Consider the following 17,121-nt stretch of genomic DNA (forward strand, 5'->3'; position numbering starts at 1 on the left):
CCCATGGGTTGCCTTCTTGGAGAACGTCCCCAGTCCATGGTGGGGTTGATGCAGAGGGTATTCAAGCACCTTTTCTGATCACCTGTGTGTGGCACCTGGAAAGCTGCCCAGCTATTCTGGAATCCTGGTTACCTGTTTGCTTTTGTCATGACTACCTGACTTGTCTCCCTAACTTAGCTATTGATTTTTTCACACAGCAAAACACATAGCCCCTGAGACTTTGTCATATATTTATTTGTTAGTCTTCATGGTCACCCTTTCCCTGGGTGGGTCTGTAGCACAGTCATGCACTTTCTGGGATCCCTTGACCCTGACCTCCCCATACGTGGTCTTTTTTGACCCTCCCACCACCTTTCACCTTCCCCCCACAGCCTCACCCCAACATCCTGGGCCCCATCTTTAATGCTGGAAGGTCTGGTCTCAGCTTTTTCTAATCTGGTCACTGCTTGTGGGAGGCCACTGGAGAGATGTCAGGCTGCATGATCCAAGGAGGGGTCTCGTCTTCCTGAGAAGTTGGGTGTCCAGGCCCTCTCTGTCCAGCCGCTACCAGAAATGTATGTGTAGGTCTCCTTGTTTGGACAACTGTGCCAGCCTTTTCCCTGCCAGGGAAAACCAGAACAAAAGGAAGTGCAGTTAGGGATATGAGGGTGATCTGCATGAGGAATGGCACCAGGAAACCTGGGAACAAGCTCCAGCATTTCCTTGGCTCCTCTGACATGTGCATCGTGGTCCCTCAGCTGGCCTCTCTTTCTGGGCTCTCTGGTTCACTCGAACCATACCTCCCACCCCACGAGGGTTCCTGCAACCTATCAGCCACTGCTGAGCACACTTGACCTGAATCTACTCCTGCAAAAGTTGTCTTTAGATGCTCAGTCACTAATTCTCTACCTTTAATGGCTCAAACGTCCTCCAGGATATCAAGTCCAAGCAATGTGCTCACCCCCTAAGGCCCTGTAAAGTGAAGCCTCATACAATCTACTCAGCTGGGCTCCCTTCTCTCTAATGCTCTGCACCATCCATCTTGGTCCCAGGGGCTCATCTCGGACCCTCAGCATACATAACCAGACACATCATTCCCTCTGTGAAAGAGGTCTGTCCCTGGTCTGGCTACTCCCTTGCGCCACCCATGGGGTTCTCTTGTTCCCCACCAGCCCCCCTGACATTCCTCAGCCTTCCCTTCCCTGTAGGCCCAGCCCAGACCCACTCACTACCTTCATGAGCCTCTCTGGCCATCCCAAGACAATTGATCTCTCTCTTCCCTGATTTCCTGCTGCCTTTATGGGCTGTCCTACACTGTATCACATGTAATGTTTTCTATTGGAAAGTATGTGATAGCTGGGGCACATAGTCCTATGTTCAAGGTCAGCCTCTACCATGCCCTGGGCAAAGAACACTAGACCCCGTGCTTACCCTCCTGATGCCGTGTGTATGTGTCTATGACCACAAGACACTTCAAGAGCAGGCCAGATTTGGCTAAACACAAATAAACCAACAATTTATTGCAACTTCTGTCTCTGCGAGGATGGCCATGAAGAGGTGTATTCCAAGCCTCTTAGGGCTACCACAGGGACCAGATGTTAGCGAAACCACTTTGGAAAAGGTAAGCCTTAACTAAAATGCCAGTAAATATTATTGGGCCTGTGTAGTAGCCTTCTCTTACTTGATATTTGTAATTTTAATTATTTGGGAACAAACTCAGAGGTTCATAACATGGAGTTACTGTAATTTTAGTAAAGCACAAATGTGACCCAAAAGCATACTGCAAGCCTGGTGTTCTGGGCACAGCAACTCACCTCATGGCTGTCACCAACCACTGGCGTTGGCCTCACAAGACCTGCACCCACATGCTTTCCAGTGAGGGCGTCTATATGATAACCTCTGACAAGGGGTTGAAAACCTTTGTTCTTTGTGATGTTCCAGTGGTCATCAAGTGAAAGATAACACTTTAGCAAATGGTAAAAATATGGGTTTTTGAGAGAGAGAGAGAGAGAGAGAGAGACAGAGAGACAGAGAGACAGAGACAGAGAGAGAGACAAAGGACTAACAGGGGAGGGGCAGAGAGGGAGAGAGGCACAGAATGTGAAGTAAGATCCAGGATCTGAGCTGTCAGCACAGAGGCCGACACGGGGCTCGAACCCACAAACCGTGATATCATGACCTAAGCTGAAGATGAACACTTAACCCACTGAGCCCACCCAGGCACCCCAGAAAACTTCTTTTTTTAAAGTTTATTTATTTTTAAGTAATCTCCCACACTCAATGTGGGGCTTAAACTCATGACTCCGAGATCAAGAGTCACATGTTCCACCAGCTGAGCCAGCCAAGTGCTCCAAGAACAGAAAATTTTTGCTCTTCTCACACACTCATGATTGGGAAGAAGCCTATACAAGCACTTCTGCATTCAAATTTGGTGTTGTATCAACTTCCAAATGCCAAGGATATGTGTTAGGCTCACCTCTCTTGATATGAATGTAAATTATACACTGTGGCCTTTATCCCAAGGCTGCCCTTCACCTACAGCTCTTCACTTGTTCTCGGGGAATTCACAATTTTCACATTAGCCCAAAGAATGCATATTGAGAAATCATCTGACCTAGAGTTAAAAATGGCAGATCAAAAACATGGGATTTTTTGTTATTGTTCGAAACCTACTAAAATAATTGTGAGGGAAATTTTTACTTTTTTTAAATTTTTATTTTTTTAATGTTTATTTCTACTTATTTTGAGAGAGACAGAGAGCAGGGGAGGGTCAGAGAGAGAAGGAGAATACCCCAAGCAAGCTCCATGGTGTCAGTGTAGAGCCTGATGCAGGGCTTGAGCTCAAGAGAACCATGAGATAATGACCTGAGCTGAAATCAAGTCAGATGCTTAACCAGCTGAGCCACCCAGGTGCTCATATTATGATAGGAAAAGATAGAATTCAGTAGGCGGAGAGGGAAAGATTAGGACCTGAGGTCCCTGGCTGGGAAAAAACACATAGTGTCTGACCCACAGCAAACCCCCTCAGGTTCCTCTTAAAAATGTAACAGACATCACCCGCTCCCCCTCAGGTTTCCCTCAGGAATTTGACAAAAGACCTAACTAAAAATAAGTAGTAGACCACAAAACATATGACCCATAAGGAATGATATGGCCGTAGACCACCCCTCATACGATGGACTTGAGCCAATCAGGAAATGGACAACCCAACACCTAGAGCTATCCAGCCAATAAGGGTAGGACCTGAGAAGGAACAAGGGGGGAGGGATGGGAGGGCTGACCAGAACCTTTACGAGAACTCTTGTTTATAGCTGTGGGCATTCACTTTCAAATATCCCCTCCTGCGAAGAATGCTTTCATACTATTCTTGCTTTCTGACCTTAGACTCTAATAAAATTTGCCTGCTGCTCATTTTGTGTCCACCTCTTCATTCTTGGAAGTAAAATAACGAATCCTGGGTATTGAGGTAAAAAAAAAAAAATCCTGCAACACTGTGAGGGGAATTTTTAAACAGGGCAGTAAAGTTACAAAGACAAATAAGTCAGGATAGGGGATCAAATATATGTAAGAGCTAATCTGTAGATGACAGGAAGCCAGTGGAGGAATAGCACTGGGCTTAGGAGAGGGGCAAATTTGAAACCTGAGTGCCTGCAGATGAGGGTCAGTAAGATGTGCAGGTTTGCTCCCAGGGAACCCATGGAGGCTCGGGACCTGGTGGCACCCTACACCTCAGAAACAGGGTCAAGGGGGAGAGCTAAACATTGGCTACAGTTAAACATACCTTTCCAGGTCTCTTCCCCAGTCCCACAGAGCCATTTACCCACCTGCTACCCCATCAAAGAGAAGTTTGAGGAGAAACTAAACCTGAAAGGCCTGGGTTCAAGGTCATTTGTACCAAGTAAGGCAGAAATCACATACTGAAAGTAGGGGGGTTACATGTGACATGAGTGTCTACATGTGAAGTGTGAACAGTTTGCCACCTCCTCTGCTTTGCTGCCAGATATTCAGGCCAACAACTGGAGAATTTCTTCTTATTTCTGTGTATAGACATGGATACCAAGAAATCCTCAAAAAGATGGCGTGGTCCCAGCTACATCATTTCCCTGCCATGAACTCACCACTTAACAAGCCCCACAGACACTGAGCCTCTGAAGCCCCTTCACACCTCATTTTTTAAAATACACAGATATCATTAAATCACAAACATCAGAGGAAAGTCTTGAACAGGCCAAAACAGACAAATTCAGAGGAACAGAACATGCCAGAAAAAAAAAAAACTTCAAAAATATTGGAAATCCTCAGATAAATACTTTATCCATGAAGCAAGAATAGTCGGCTATAAAGAAGGAAGCATCCAAGAAGAAAATAATTCCAGGAAATGTGAAGTATAATAGCTGTTTAAAAAAATCAACTTAATTTAAAGACCTAACTGGCTTTGTTAACTGATTCATGAATCAGGCATCATCCCATCTAGCAAGTAAAGGGAAGCTCTGAGTAGTATAAAATGGAAGGCTTTTTTAAAGTTTATTTATTTATTTTGAGAGACAGGGACACAGAGAGAGAGAGAGAATGGGGAGGGGCAAAGACAGAGGGAGAGGCTCTGCACTCTGGGCACGGAGCCCCACACAGGGCTCAAACTCACAAACCATGACATCAGGACCTGAACTCAAGAGTTGCAGGCTTAAGGACTGAGCCACCAAGGTGCCCCCAAAATGGCAGATTTTTATAGGAAAGGGTGGGCAAGAAAGTTATTAAGGAAGAAAGAAAGAAAGAAAGAAAGAAAGAAAGAAAGAAAGAAAGAAGAAAGAAAAGAAAAGAAAAGGAAAGAAAAGAAGAAAAGAAAAAAAAAGAAAGGAAAGGAAAGGAAAGGAAGGGAAAGGAAAGGAAAGGAAAGAAAAAGATTGTTTTCAAAAGAAAAGAAAAGGATTGTTTCAGGCAATGTCCCTTTCCCCTAGGGGCCCTTATCATGAAGATTACCTTATCTTCCTTTGAAGATAGGAGAGCCCAGCTGACAGATTGATTGCCTGGTTGGTGAGGACCAGAAAATTCCAGATTAATTGGCTTAAAATTCCACTCTTGGAGAGGTTGTCCCAAGGGCAAGTGACTCCATCTCTAGTCTCATTTTCTTTTTAATATAGCCAAAATAAAACTGAAATAGGTCTAGAAGATAAATTAAAGGATATCTCCCAAAAAGTATAAAGAAAAAGAGTAAAGTAAATGTGATACTGTCATTCATAAGAAATACAAATTTTGGTCTTTGTTGATGTTTCCTGGACCACAGCTGGTAAATCCCATGTAATTTCCTAAATGATTAGAATAATAGGGGCATCTATTGTTATATTTGGTTTTGCCCTCAGTTTCTGAAATAGCTTCAGAACCACAAAGGTCAAATGGGTTTCCTTTAGAAGCCCCTTTGAAGCACACTTGAGCTTACATGACTGCAGCAACTTTTGAAGAGTCCCTAAGGATGGGGGCTGGTTGCCAGGGGAACCAACCAGAATTAGAGGGTTAGAACTTTCCATCCCACCTCCCCCTCCCTCTATACCACCCACAGACCTCCTGGGAGAAGGGAGGGCTGGAGGTTAAATGGATCACCAATGGCCAATGTTATACCCCATCACTGCTTATGTACTGAAGCCCCCAGAAAACCCCAAAAGGACATAGTTCAGAGAACCTCCAGCTTGGTGAACACATAGAGGTGTTAGAAGAAAGGCGCCTGCAGAGAGGACATGGAGGTCCTTTCCTGAATCTTGCCCTATGTATCTCTTCCATCTGACTGTCCTGAGTTATATCCTTTTACAATAAGTTGATAATCTAGTAAGTAAATGGTTTTCCTGAGTTCTGTGAGCTGCTCTAACAAATTAATTGAACCAGAAAGGGGATACTCTCTAATTTATAGCCAGTCTTTAGAAGCACAAGTATCACCCTGGACTTTCTACTGATGTCTAAAATGGGGAAGAGGGCAGTCCTGTGGGACTGAACTTTAACCTGTGGAATCTGATACTGTCTCCAAGTAGAGAGTGTCAGAATTGAGTTGAATTACAGGACATCTAGATGGTGACCACAGAATCTGAGAACTGCTTGGATTGGGAAACCTTACACACACATTTTGTGGCCAGTAGAGTTGTGAGTGTAGTATAAAATTAAAGCAAACACATAGGAGTGGTTGTCCTTAGAGTAAAGAAATTTAAGAACCAGTCAGGAGATCCAAAGTCAGTTAATAGGAGTTCTGGAAAAAGAGAACAGACAAAACCAGAATGGAAGAAAATCATCAAAGACATAGTTTGAAAATGTTCAAAAATTGAAAAACAGGCATTTCCAGGCCAAGAAAGTCCACTGAAAATCCATGAAAATGGATAAAAATATACCTACATCAAGGCACGGCACATGAAATTTAGGAACTGGGACAGCATCAGATTCTACCAAATCTAGAAGCTAGAAGACAATGGAGATGATTTGCAGCCTAAAATACTATACCTATGCAATCAGGAGACTACCATAGCAGAGGCATGAAGTGAATCCCTGGATGAAAATGAGGGGGTGTCATGGGACAGAAGGCATGCAACAGACCTACACCAGACAGGAGCAGGAGGGTGGAAAGGCCCCAGGCAGTCCAGACAAAGGTGAAAGCCTGGTGTCTCTGCAGATAAATAGGAGGATATCTACATAGCTGGTGGGAAGTTTGCTGAGCCCCACTCTCCTTTAAAAATAAATGTTTATTTATTTTTGAGACAGAGAGAGACAGAGCACAAATGGGGGAGGGGCAGAGAGAGGAGGAGACAGAATCTGAAGCAGGCTCCAGGCTCCGAGGTGTCAGCACAGAGCCCAACACGGGGCTCGAACTCATGGACCGTGAGATCATGACCTGAGCCGACTGAGCCACTCAGGTGCCCCTACCCACTCTCCTTTTAGACATCAGATTGTGACAGGTGTATAGAAAATTAAGCAATAAAAAAGATATTTAGTAGCTCTGTAGGAAAACAAAAAGCACAAGAATGGAGATGTAGTTACATTGCAGCACACTACTTGGCTCAAGGAGAAATAATATTACAGTCATAATAAAGTAAAGGAGCATATTGAGCAAATAAACATTATGCCACTTATCCCACAGAGGGCTGAGAAGTTGTGTGTCTACCTTGTGCAGAGTAATGGAGATCGTGTAAGAAAGAAAAATCCTTATCATCCGTAAAAGCAAGTCAAATTTTCCAAGACTCAAAAAATAAGGGGAGAGTGGCCTGGATGGCTCAGCCAGCTGAGCCTCCTACTCTTGATTTTGGCTCAGGTCATGATCCCAGGGTCATGGGATCAAGCCCCATGTCAGGCTCTGCACTGGGTGTGAAGCCTGCCCAAGATTTTCTCTCTCTCTCTCTGACCCTCTCCCTGTGCGCTCTCTCTGTCTCTCTCTCTCTCAAATTAAAAAAAAAAAATGGTGTGTGAAGTGGAATGTAAGTGCATTATTGAGAAATACAGTCTAGAAATGCAAATCTAAAATAAAGAGCTAAAGAGTTGAAAGAGATTTGCTTCTGTGAAATACAGGATAGGGATGCGGAGGAGTGGGGGCAAAGACTGCTAATTTTGGTTATAAGCCTTTTGAAATAACTTATCTTTTAAACCTAGACTCATATTTTAACTTAAAGAAAAATAAATAATACACGAAAATTTCCTTAACCTGAAAGACATGAGTCTTCAGATTGAAAAGACCAAGTTCTAAGGTTGTTATATGTAGCAACAAACAAACAAAAACAACAAAAACGGACACTCGGTTAAATTTGAATTTCAGATAAACAGCGAGTAATCTTTTACAAAAAGTATGTGCCCAAATATTTCAAAAAGTACTTACTTTATCTGAAATTCAAACGTAATGGGGTCTTCTATTTTATTAAGTAGCCTGAGGCCCGATACATGCATACCAAGGTACACAGCGTATCACTAAAAAACACTGGGGATAAAGAGAACATGTTAACAACTTCCAGAGGGAAAAATGTCACATGCAAATAAATCAGAAAAGCATTGACTTCTCACAGCAAGATTGGAAATTTGTAAACAGTGGAGCAACGCCTTCAAAATTCCAAAGAAAAACAATGTCCATCCTGGAATTTTATATCCATACAATCATTAACCAAGTCTAAGAACTGAATGAAGGCATTTTCAGGCATGCAAATTTTCACATACCCCTGACTTGTTCACTAATGTATCCATGTCTAGAACAGTGATGGGCACATAGCAGGAACTTTACAAATATTTGTTAAATGAAAAAAAGAATTCAAGATATAGTCGTGTAAGTATTTATTGAGAAAAACAAATGTAAATATGTGAAACAAACTGTTAAAATTCTTGAATGTGGTTGCCTCTCAGGACTCGGATTCATGGTAAAGAGAGAGGCAGGGCTTGCTGGTTTTCCTCAGAAGCCTTATAGCATCATTTGGCTTTTTAAAGCATGTACATGTATTACTTTAATAAAAATTAAAAGGGTTTTTAAGTATGTTCACTGCTTTTACGTCCTACACACATTCCCAAATCATATTTCATATTGATACCAAAAGGAAGCGACTATGGGATTCCCTACCCTTTTGTATTATTAATCTTAGAAGCCATCCTCTTCCTCTCATCCACTTCTTTCTCTCTAACCAATGCCTCTAATCCATCCACATGTCCCAAAGCTCTTACCTCCCTCATGGATCTCCAATGCATTCACCTTCCACCTCCATCTCTATTACCCTAGTGCCATCTTCCACCTGGACATTGCAGAAGTTTAGCAATGGGCCCCTACATCCATCCAGTCCATCCTGCCTATTACACTGTGGCCAGGCTGATATTTTCAAGTACAAATCTGATCACATCACTCCATCACCACCTGCTTTAAACATTCCACAGTGTCCCATTGTTCCTTGGCTAAAGATAAAGCTCTTAACCCCCCACCTTACTTGCTTACCCTTTCCCTTGACACCTCAGTCTCTCATGCTGATCATCTTTTTTCCACAGGACCTTTGCACATGCTGTTAACACTGCCTGGTATGCTGTTTCTAGAACTTTTGCCTATTTAATCTTCTGCTCATCATTCAAATATCAGCGACAATGTCATTAAGTCAAATCCCCCTATTGTAAGCTCTTATTGCACAGCTACCTGGATAGCTGTACTTGGTAACATTTGTTACAGTTGGGGTTTTATATTTAGGCATACTGGATTAGTATCTTCATCCACTGCACCATCAACACACACACACACACACACACACACACACAGGCACACGCACACTCACAGGCTCTCCACTAAAGGTGGAAATCCTCTGTTTCACTTATCATTATACATTGCTTACTACATAGTAGAAACTTAATACCAATGTATTGAATCTGTTGAAACACCACCTTTTACTACTGCAACAATCAGTATGTATCACTTGGGTTTGAATAACATTTATTCATCAGTCTCATCTCTGTCCTAAAATTCTAGAACTTGGAGACTGCATGCTATTTATTTATTTATTTATTTGTTAGTTTTTGGAAGGCCTGCTACTCACTCCTCTCTATTTTTCCAATTTCCATCTTCACACATAATTTTTCAAAATGTGTATGTACATAACATATGCAAAGATTATGTTTTATGGGGTTTCTATCCTGGAGAGCTTACATATCAGAAAAGCCTTTACACCTTGCCTTTTAGAGATTATCATCCAGGATACATTTCTAGCACTTCACATATGATCTTTAAATGTGTTATCTTCCCTCACAATTCAATACAGATTCAAAAGGCTGAATTCTAGTAAACATCTGATTAAAGCTAAAGATTCAGCACTTTAGGTAACCCTGATGATTTGTATCTTGTCTCAGCTCAATGAAGTTTAACACTTATGCTTTGTGCTGTAGCCAAATCATTACACATTCTTTACTGTGCAAGAAACATGGGGACATTGGCTAGCTGACGGAGCCATCATGAGAATGACCATTTGTCAGCTAGTGCACAAACTTCTAAATCTAGCATAAGACAGGGCATGGGGGGGGGGTGTCTAAACTTAAACAATGTTGAACACCACTTGTTTATAGTTCCTGTGCAAATAGAGACTATCTGATAATCCAATATGATAATCCAATACTAATTTAACACTTTGCTGAGTAAAACAAGTTTAAATTAATCCTCTCTCAGGGCATCTGGGTGGCTCAGTCAGTTAAGGGTCTGACTTCAGCTCATGTCATGATCTCGTACTTTGTGGGTTCAAGCCCCATGTCGGGCTCTGTGCTGACAGCTCAGAATCTGGAGCCTACTTCAGATTCTGTGTCTCTCTCTGTTTCTCTGCTCCTTCCCCATTCATGTTCTGTCTCTCAAAAATAAATAAACGTTAAAAAAAATTAATAAAAAAAATAATCTTTTTTCTTTTGTCTCATTTAGAATTGTATGAGAAACCAAATATTCTTTAAAGTTCCTTGTAGAGAATAGGACTATCAGACTGCCTTCCTTTAAAATAACTTCCCTTCAGACACAAGCTAATATAGTCATGGAGAGTCCCAAATTTCTTATGTCTGAAATTTGATATAATTGAACAATACTAAACTCAAGAATTCCCCATGCAGAGGTGCCTGGGTGGCTCAGTTGTTTAAGCATCCGACTTCAGGTCATGATCTCACAGTTTGTGGTGTTCGAGCCCCGTGTTGGGCTCTGTGCTGATAGTGAGGGGTCTGCTTCAAATTCTGTGTCTCCCTCTTTCTCTCTCTTTGCCCCTCCCCAACTTGTGTGCACACAGTTGCGCACGCACATTCTCTCTCCTTCTCTCTCTCAAAAATAAATAAACATTAAAAAAAAAAAAAAAGAATCCCCCATGCAGGTGTTTTTTTAAAAAATCCCCTCCTTTGCCCTCAAAATCAGTCTCTGGAAATGGTAGCTACTAAGGGTCAGTCTCCAAATGGACTGACTTCCCCAAAGCTTGGCCATGTCACATCAGCAGGGGAAAGCTGGGACCAGAATCTGGACAATCTTGCTGCTTGCTGGGCCCAGTGTGAACCGCTGACTATCTCAACCTCTTCTCTATATTTGTTGTTTACAGAGTTAGACTCAACAGCTCTTCCCCAAGCACTCTGTCATTTCTCTGAGTGATGTGGAATTTGGCATTTCTTGAAACCTTGAGCTTGCTAAAATTTTTTTGCTCCTCTGGGGTGTATCACCAAAGCCCTGTATATTCCCAGAAAGGTAGAGAAGAGGCATGCAACAAGTTTAGGGCTGTATTTTATGCTTCAGAAAACCACAGTGAAACTATCAAGACACTCGTGGTTTTAGTGTTCACCATTACCTTTAAGAGAACGTGTGTACCTTATAATTGCCAACAAAATACTGATTCAACAAGATACCATTTAATACCCATCAAATCGACAGCCCAGCTAGAACATTCACAGTTGGTTGAGTGCCGTAAACACTCTCATACAGATCTAATGATTTCTTCTGTTTCTCTCTTAATTTCTATAACCACCCCTTATCATTTTTCAAGATGGAAATAACTTTTTCTTATTCTAAAAAAAATATGCTTTCTTTCACCTTGCTCCAGCAAGAAGGGCCCACAGAAAACTATAAAAGAGATGCTTAAAAAAAAAACAAAACATTGTTCTTGGAGTGCGACAGTCTTAGCCCAGTTACTTATTCGGTGGCCTCATCTAATAAATGAAAACAATAACTCAAGGTGCCTCACACTGTGAGGATTTAAGATAATATTCGTATAAGGCACAGTCACTCGTAGCTGGTAGCTATGACCGTTGCTTTATTAATATACTTCCAGTATATAAAGAGATAGATAGATGATAGTTAGCTGATAGCTGATAGATAGATAGATAGATAGATAGATAGAGATATGGTGATATGGTGCATATTTTATGTTTCCACAAAATGGCTTTTGTGTGCCCCCAAAAACATTATGTAGAAGATACACTGCTTTGATAAATAAATATTCAATTTATTAAGGCTACAAATATTTCAATAGAATTCTTCCTTAATCCTTTGAGTTCATATGACAAATTTTGCTCTTTGGTTCATAAGCAGAGGTTGCTTATTTTGTTTGTCAAAAGTCTGAATTGCTCGAGAGTCTTTGAAAGCAGTAATAAGAGGAGGACACCTTGAAGGATATGTGTTATGGACTGAATATCTGTGTCCTCCCAGCACCCATATGCTAAAGCCCTAATGCCTGGTGTAGCTAGCTGTATGTGGAGATGGAGCCTCCCAAGGAAGTAATTAATGTAAATTTAAATGAGGTCATAGGGGTGGGACCCAGGTCCTGTAGGATTGGTGTCCTAGAAAGAGGAATAGACTCTGACTCCCCCGTCCCCCTCTCTCTTTCTCTGTGAACAGAGGGTCGGTCATATGAGAGCACAGTGTGAAGGCAGTAGTTTGCAAACCAGGAGAGAGATCTCACCATAAAACAAACTTGCTGGCACTTGATCATGGACTTCTACTCTCCAGAAGTGTAAGAAAATGAATTTCTGTTGTTTAAGCCACCCAGCATGTGATATGTCATTACAGCAGCCCTAGCAGCTAATTCAATATGGGAAGCAGAGATTCCTGCGTTACAAGGGGGGGGGGGGGGGAGGTCAGAGGTCAACAATAAGAAAAGAGCAAGGATTCACATCCTACTAGATGGTTGTATCCTGGGAGGTGGCCAGACCTTGAAGGGAATGACTGCTAAGCACATCAAGGTGTCCAGACCTGTGGCACAGGGTTCTCTGCCTGCTCATGGAGCTCCAGAGCCCCTGCTGGATTTGTGAACAGAGATTTATACCCAGTTTTAGAGTTGTCAGATTGAGCAAGTAAAAATATAGGATCAAAAGTTAAATTTGAATTTCAGATGATTTTTCAACATTTGGGACATTCTTCTTTTCTTTTTCCTCTTTGATTTTTTTCTTTTTAAGCTAAAAAAGAAATAAGCAAACCAAAACCAAAAACAAAAACAAACAAAAAACGACCAGCTTACCCATTTGGGACATTCTTATATAAAAAATTATCCACTGTTTCTCTAGAATTCAAATTAATTGAATACCCTGTGTTTTATCTGGCAACCCTACCCAGCACAGGCATGATCTTCTGGCTGGCATTTTAATAATTCATATGGAGACGCCTGGGTGACTTAGTTGGTCAAGCTTCCGACTTCGGCTCAGTTCATGATCTCACAGTTTGTGGGTTCGAGCCCCACATTGGGCTCTACATTGACATCTCAGAGCCTGCTTGGGATTCTTTGTCTCCCTCTGTCTCTGCCTCTCCCCTGCTTGTGCTCTGTATCAAAATTATTACAAAAATAAATAAACATTAAAAAAATTCAGGGGCACCTGGATGACCTAGTTGGTTAAGCGTCCGACACTTAGTTTCAGCTCAGGTCATGATCTCACAGTTCATGAGTTCAGGCCCCACGTTGGGCTCTGCACTGACAGTGCGGAGCCTGCTTAGGATTTTCTCTCTCTCTCTGCCCCTCCCCTACTCATCCTGTCTCTGTCTTTCTCAAATCATTAGATAATAAATATACATGTACAAGTAAGGATATTTCACCAGTGTATTGCTTATAATCATAAAAAATGGAATTAATGTAAGAGCGGTTGAATAGTCCTGGTACTTTTGTTCAAATATATGCAGCTTTAAAGTTGTCATTTTTAAAATCTATATTTATTAGTATGAAAAGATGTCCACAATGTATTGTTAAATTTAAAAGGGTAATAGGGGCTCCTGGGTGGCTCAGTCTGTTAAGCATCCGACTTCGGCTCAGGTCATGATCTCGTGGTCCATGAGTCTGAGCCCCGCCTTGGGCTCTGTGTTGACAGCCTGGAGGCTGCTTCGGATTCTGTGTCTCCCTCTCTCTCTCTGCCCCCCCTGCTGGTTATCTCTCTTTCTCTCTCTCTCTCTCTCAAAAATAAATAAACATTAAAAAAATTAAAAGTGAATAAAGTAATTTTAAGTTTGATTTTATTTTTTACTAATTTTAACAAGACACCATCCCTCACACACATACGTAAAAACATCTGGAATAATTATACCAAAATATTGACAGGAGTTATATCTGGATTGTGGGGTTACTGGTGATTTTTACTTTGCTCTACATCCTTTTACGCATGTATTATCTTAATAATCAGAATAAAACAATTCTATTACAATTTTGAAAAAAGTATTTGTAACCTTTCACACCCAGCACAGCCCAACACAGGGCCTGAACTCATGACCCTAAGATCAAGACCCTGAGCCGAGATGGAGAGTCAGATGCTTAACTGACTGAATTACTCAAGTACCCCATGTACTCGTAATTTTTTTTTTTTTAATTTTTTTTCAACGTTTTTTATTTATTTTTGGGACAGAGAGAGACAGAGCATGAACGGGGGAGGGGCAGAGAGAGGGAGACACAGAATTGGAAACAGGCTCCAGGCTCCGAGCCATCAGCCCAGAGCCCGACGCGGGGCTCGAACTCACAGACCGCGAGATCGTGACCTGGCTGAAGTCGGACGCTTAACCGACTGCGCCACCCAGGCGCCCCTACTCGTAATTTTTTAAAGAGAAGTATGCAGGGGTGCCTGGATGGCTCAGTTGGTTAAGCATCTGACTTCGGAACAATGTCAGGATCTCACAGTTCCTGAGTTTGAGCCTCATGTCAGGCTCTGTGCTGACAGCTCAGAGCCTGGAGCTGCTTCAGATTCTGTGTCTCCCTCTCTCTATGCCCCTCCCCCCTCATGCTCTCTCTCTCTTTCTCTCTCTCTCAAAACTAAATAAACATTTAAAAATTTTTAAAAGGGACAAATAAGTAAAAGAGAAGTATGCAAAAGCATTGATAACTCCATAATCTGACAATTTGAAGCAAGGAATTTATGTGTGGATTCAGGAATTCCTTACCTAAAGTCATGGACACATTCCTTATCATATTTCAGTGTCAATTTACCTCAATTATGACATCTTTATCGTGTAATAGAGCCACAGAAACACTTGGATGTGGTAGACATTTGCTATTTTGGTTCCTTTTGTTTGGGGTTGGGGGAGTGATTTTTTTTCACTACCCAGCATCCATTTTATCCCTTCTTCTTGTTACAGAGTACCACTTTTCCTTCAGACAATCTCCAGACCTCATGCTCAGTCCACATGCTTTGGGTAACTCCAACCTTGGCTCCAAGGGTGTGCATGTGACCCAAATAAGTCCAATCAGAGCATGCCAGTCCCCTGACCTAATAATTCACGCCAATAAGATAAGGAGGTAGAATTTCGACCAGTGAAAATCAGATCATGGATTTTGTCAGGCTGAAAGAAATACTCTTTCTACTAGACTGAAACCCAGGAGGATATGTGCCTGGAGTTACTAGCCATCTTACTGCCATCCAAAACCAAACATGGACAGCAAAATTACAGTGAGAAAGATGAACAAAAATTTACCTCCTGGATCATACGGAAACTAAAACTAAATATTATTATTTTTTAAAACAAAATTCTTCAGAAGAATTTTATCATTTTCAAGTAACATAGTATGGACCCTAGAATTATTGTGAATTTTCCCAGCAAAGGTGCTGGCGAATTCGACTGATATGAGAATGAAATTAATTGAATGTACTGGCACTAGTTATAAACACTGCTTACAGGTCTGAGTAGAATTTCATTGGTATAAATACCCTAAGGAGAAGAGTTGCCAGGCATCCTGTATATACAGGATATGTCCCGTATTTAATGATTTTTGTCCTGCTTCCTCTATTGGCTTTTCTCCCCCTAAATGCCCTATGTTCAGCATTTTTCAATAAATTAAGCTGTTGGGGGTTTTATCAAATTTATCTAGGCATGGGCATTTTTATTTGCTAAATTTGGTGGCCTTACTGAGGAGTCATTTAACTCCTCCACCCTTCCATGTTTCACCCTGCTTTACAGTAGTTTTGCCAACTGAAGCCCAATTCTAGCTGACGTTATAGGAGTTAATAAAATTTTATTTTTCGATTAAGAAGATTTGAGCCAGATTTCCAGTCTCTTATAACCAAAAGAATGCTAACTGAACCCAATTAATTGTAGAACCACCAATACCTAAGCTCTATGGCCTAATTATAGTAATAGCTACATTTTACATTCATCACTAAGTGTGTTCAGGACATTTTAATTTTTTTATGTTTGTTTGTTTATTTATTTATTTATTTATTTTTAGAGAGAGAGAGAGAGAGGCAGAGAAAGAGGGAGACACAGAATCCAGAGCAGGTTCTAGGCTCTGAGCTGTTAACACAGAGCCCGACGCGGGGTTCAAATTCACAAACAGTGAGATCATGACCTGAGCCGAAGTTGTATGCTTAACCCACTGAGCCACCCCAGCACCCCAGGACATTTTCAATATGGTATCTTGGGGTGCCTGAGTGGTTCAGTCGGTTGGGCATCCGACTTTGGCTCAGGTCATGATCTCACAGCTCATGAGTTCAAGCCCTGCATCAGGCTCTGTGCTGACAGCTCGGAGCCTGGAGCCTGCTTCAGATTCTGTCTCTCCCTATCTCTGCCCCTCCCCCGCTCAAGCTCTGTCTCTGTCTCTCTCAAAAGTAAATATTTAAAAATTTTTAAAAATAAAATAAAATAAATATGGTATCTCATGAATAAACCCACCCATCCTTTGAGATAGACATTATTTTCTCTATTTCAGAGATGAAGAAACTCAGCCTCCATGAGGTTAAATAATTCACCCCAAATTGCACAGTTAGGCTCATGGAACCAGTATACCAAGACACCAAGCCCATGTTCTTCCACTGCACCATACTACCTTCCAATCTAGATTTAGAATTCTCAATTCTGATTTCACACCACAGAGAGAATTCTTCCAGTGGGCTTAGGTTCACTACTGGTTGAAGTAAATAACCACTGGAAAGTTTAACTTCCCACTCTGATTTGAAGCCAAGCATATAAAAAGTGTCGGAACAGAGCCTCAGTTTATAGCACATGCAGAAAGCCCTCACTACAGTCTTCTCTAATTTCCAAGCAAGGCTTATGATCTGAAAGCAAGTTTTTGGCTCACTTGAGTACTGTCAAGTTAATCAAGGTCAGTTCCATTGTTGAAATTAACCAAACAACTGCAAATTTTCCACTGTTTATGGACACTGCCTAAAACCATGTAGGCTGGACATGCTCTACGTATAAAGGCAGACCTGAGACAGAGGAATCACTAGATATCTAACAAATCACTTCAG

At 41.6% G+C, this 17,121-nt stretch overlaps 1 protein-coding gene across 5 annotated transcripts in view; it reads right to left on the reverse strand.

Annotated features, from left to right (window-relative positions):
- Positions 1 to 216: 216 nt before the first annotated feature.
- KCNA6 (potassium voltage-gated channel subfamily A member 6) overlaps positions 217 to 17,121 on the reverse strand; it is a 45,595-nt gene continuing 28,690 nt past the window's right edge. For 3 of the 5 annotated variants that reach the window (XM_058743958.1, XM_058743954.1, XM_058743955.1), the window contains one exon: positions 217 to 599. The gene's annotated coding sequence lies outside the window, so the exon portion shown is untranslated. Of the gene's footprint in view, positions 600 to 2,455; positions 2,594 to 4,956; positions 5,004 to 17,121 lie in introns of all 5 variants that reach the window. The other 2 variants (XM_058743957.1, XM_058743956.1) reach the window with 2 other exon arrangements.

This window comes from Neofelis nebulosa, chromosome 8 (assembly GCF_028018385.1).
Source record: "Neofelis nebulosa isolate mNeoNeb1 chromosome 8, mNeoNeb1.pri, whole genome shotgun sequence".
Taxonomy (NCBI): domain Eukaryota; kingdom Metazoa; phylum Chordata; class Mammalia; order Carnivora; family Felidae; genus Neofelis; species Neofelis nebulosa.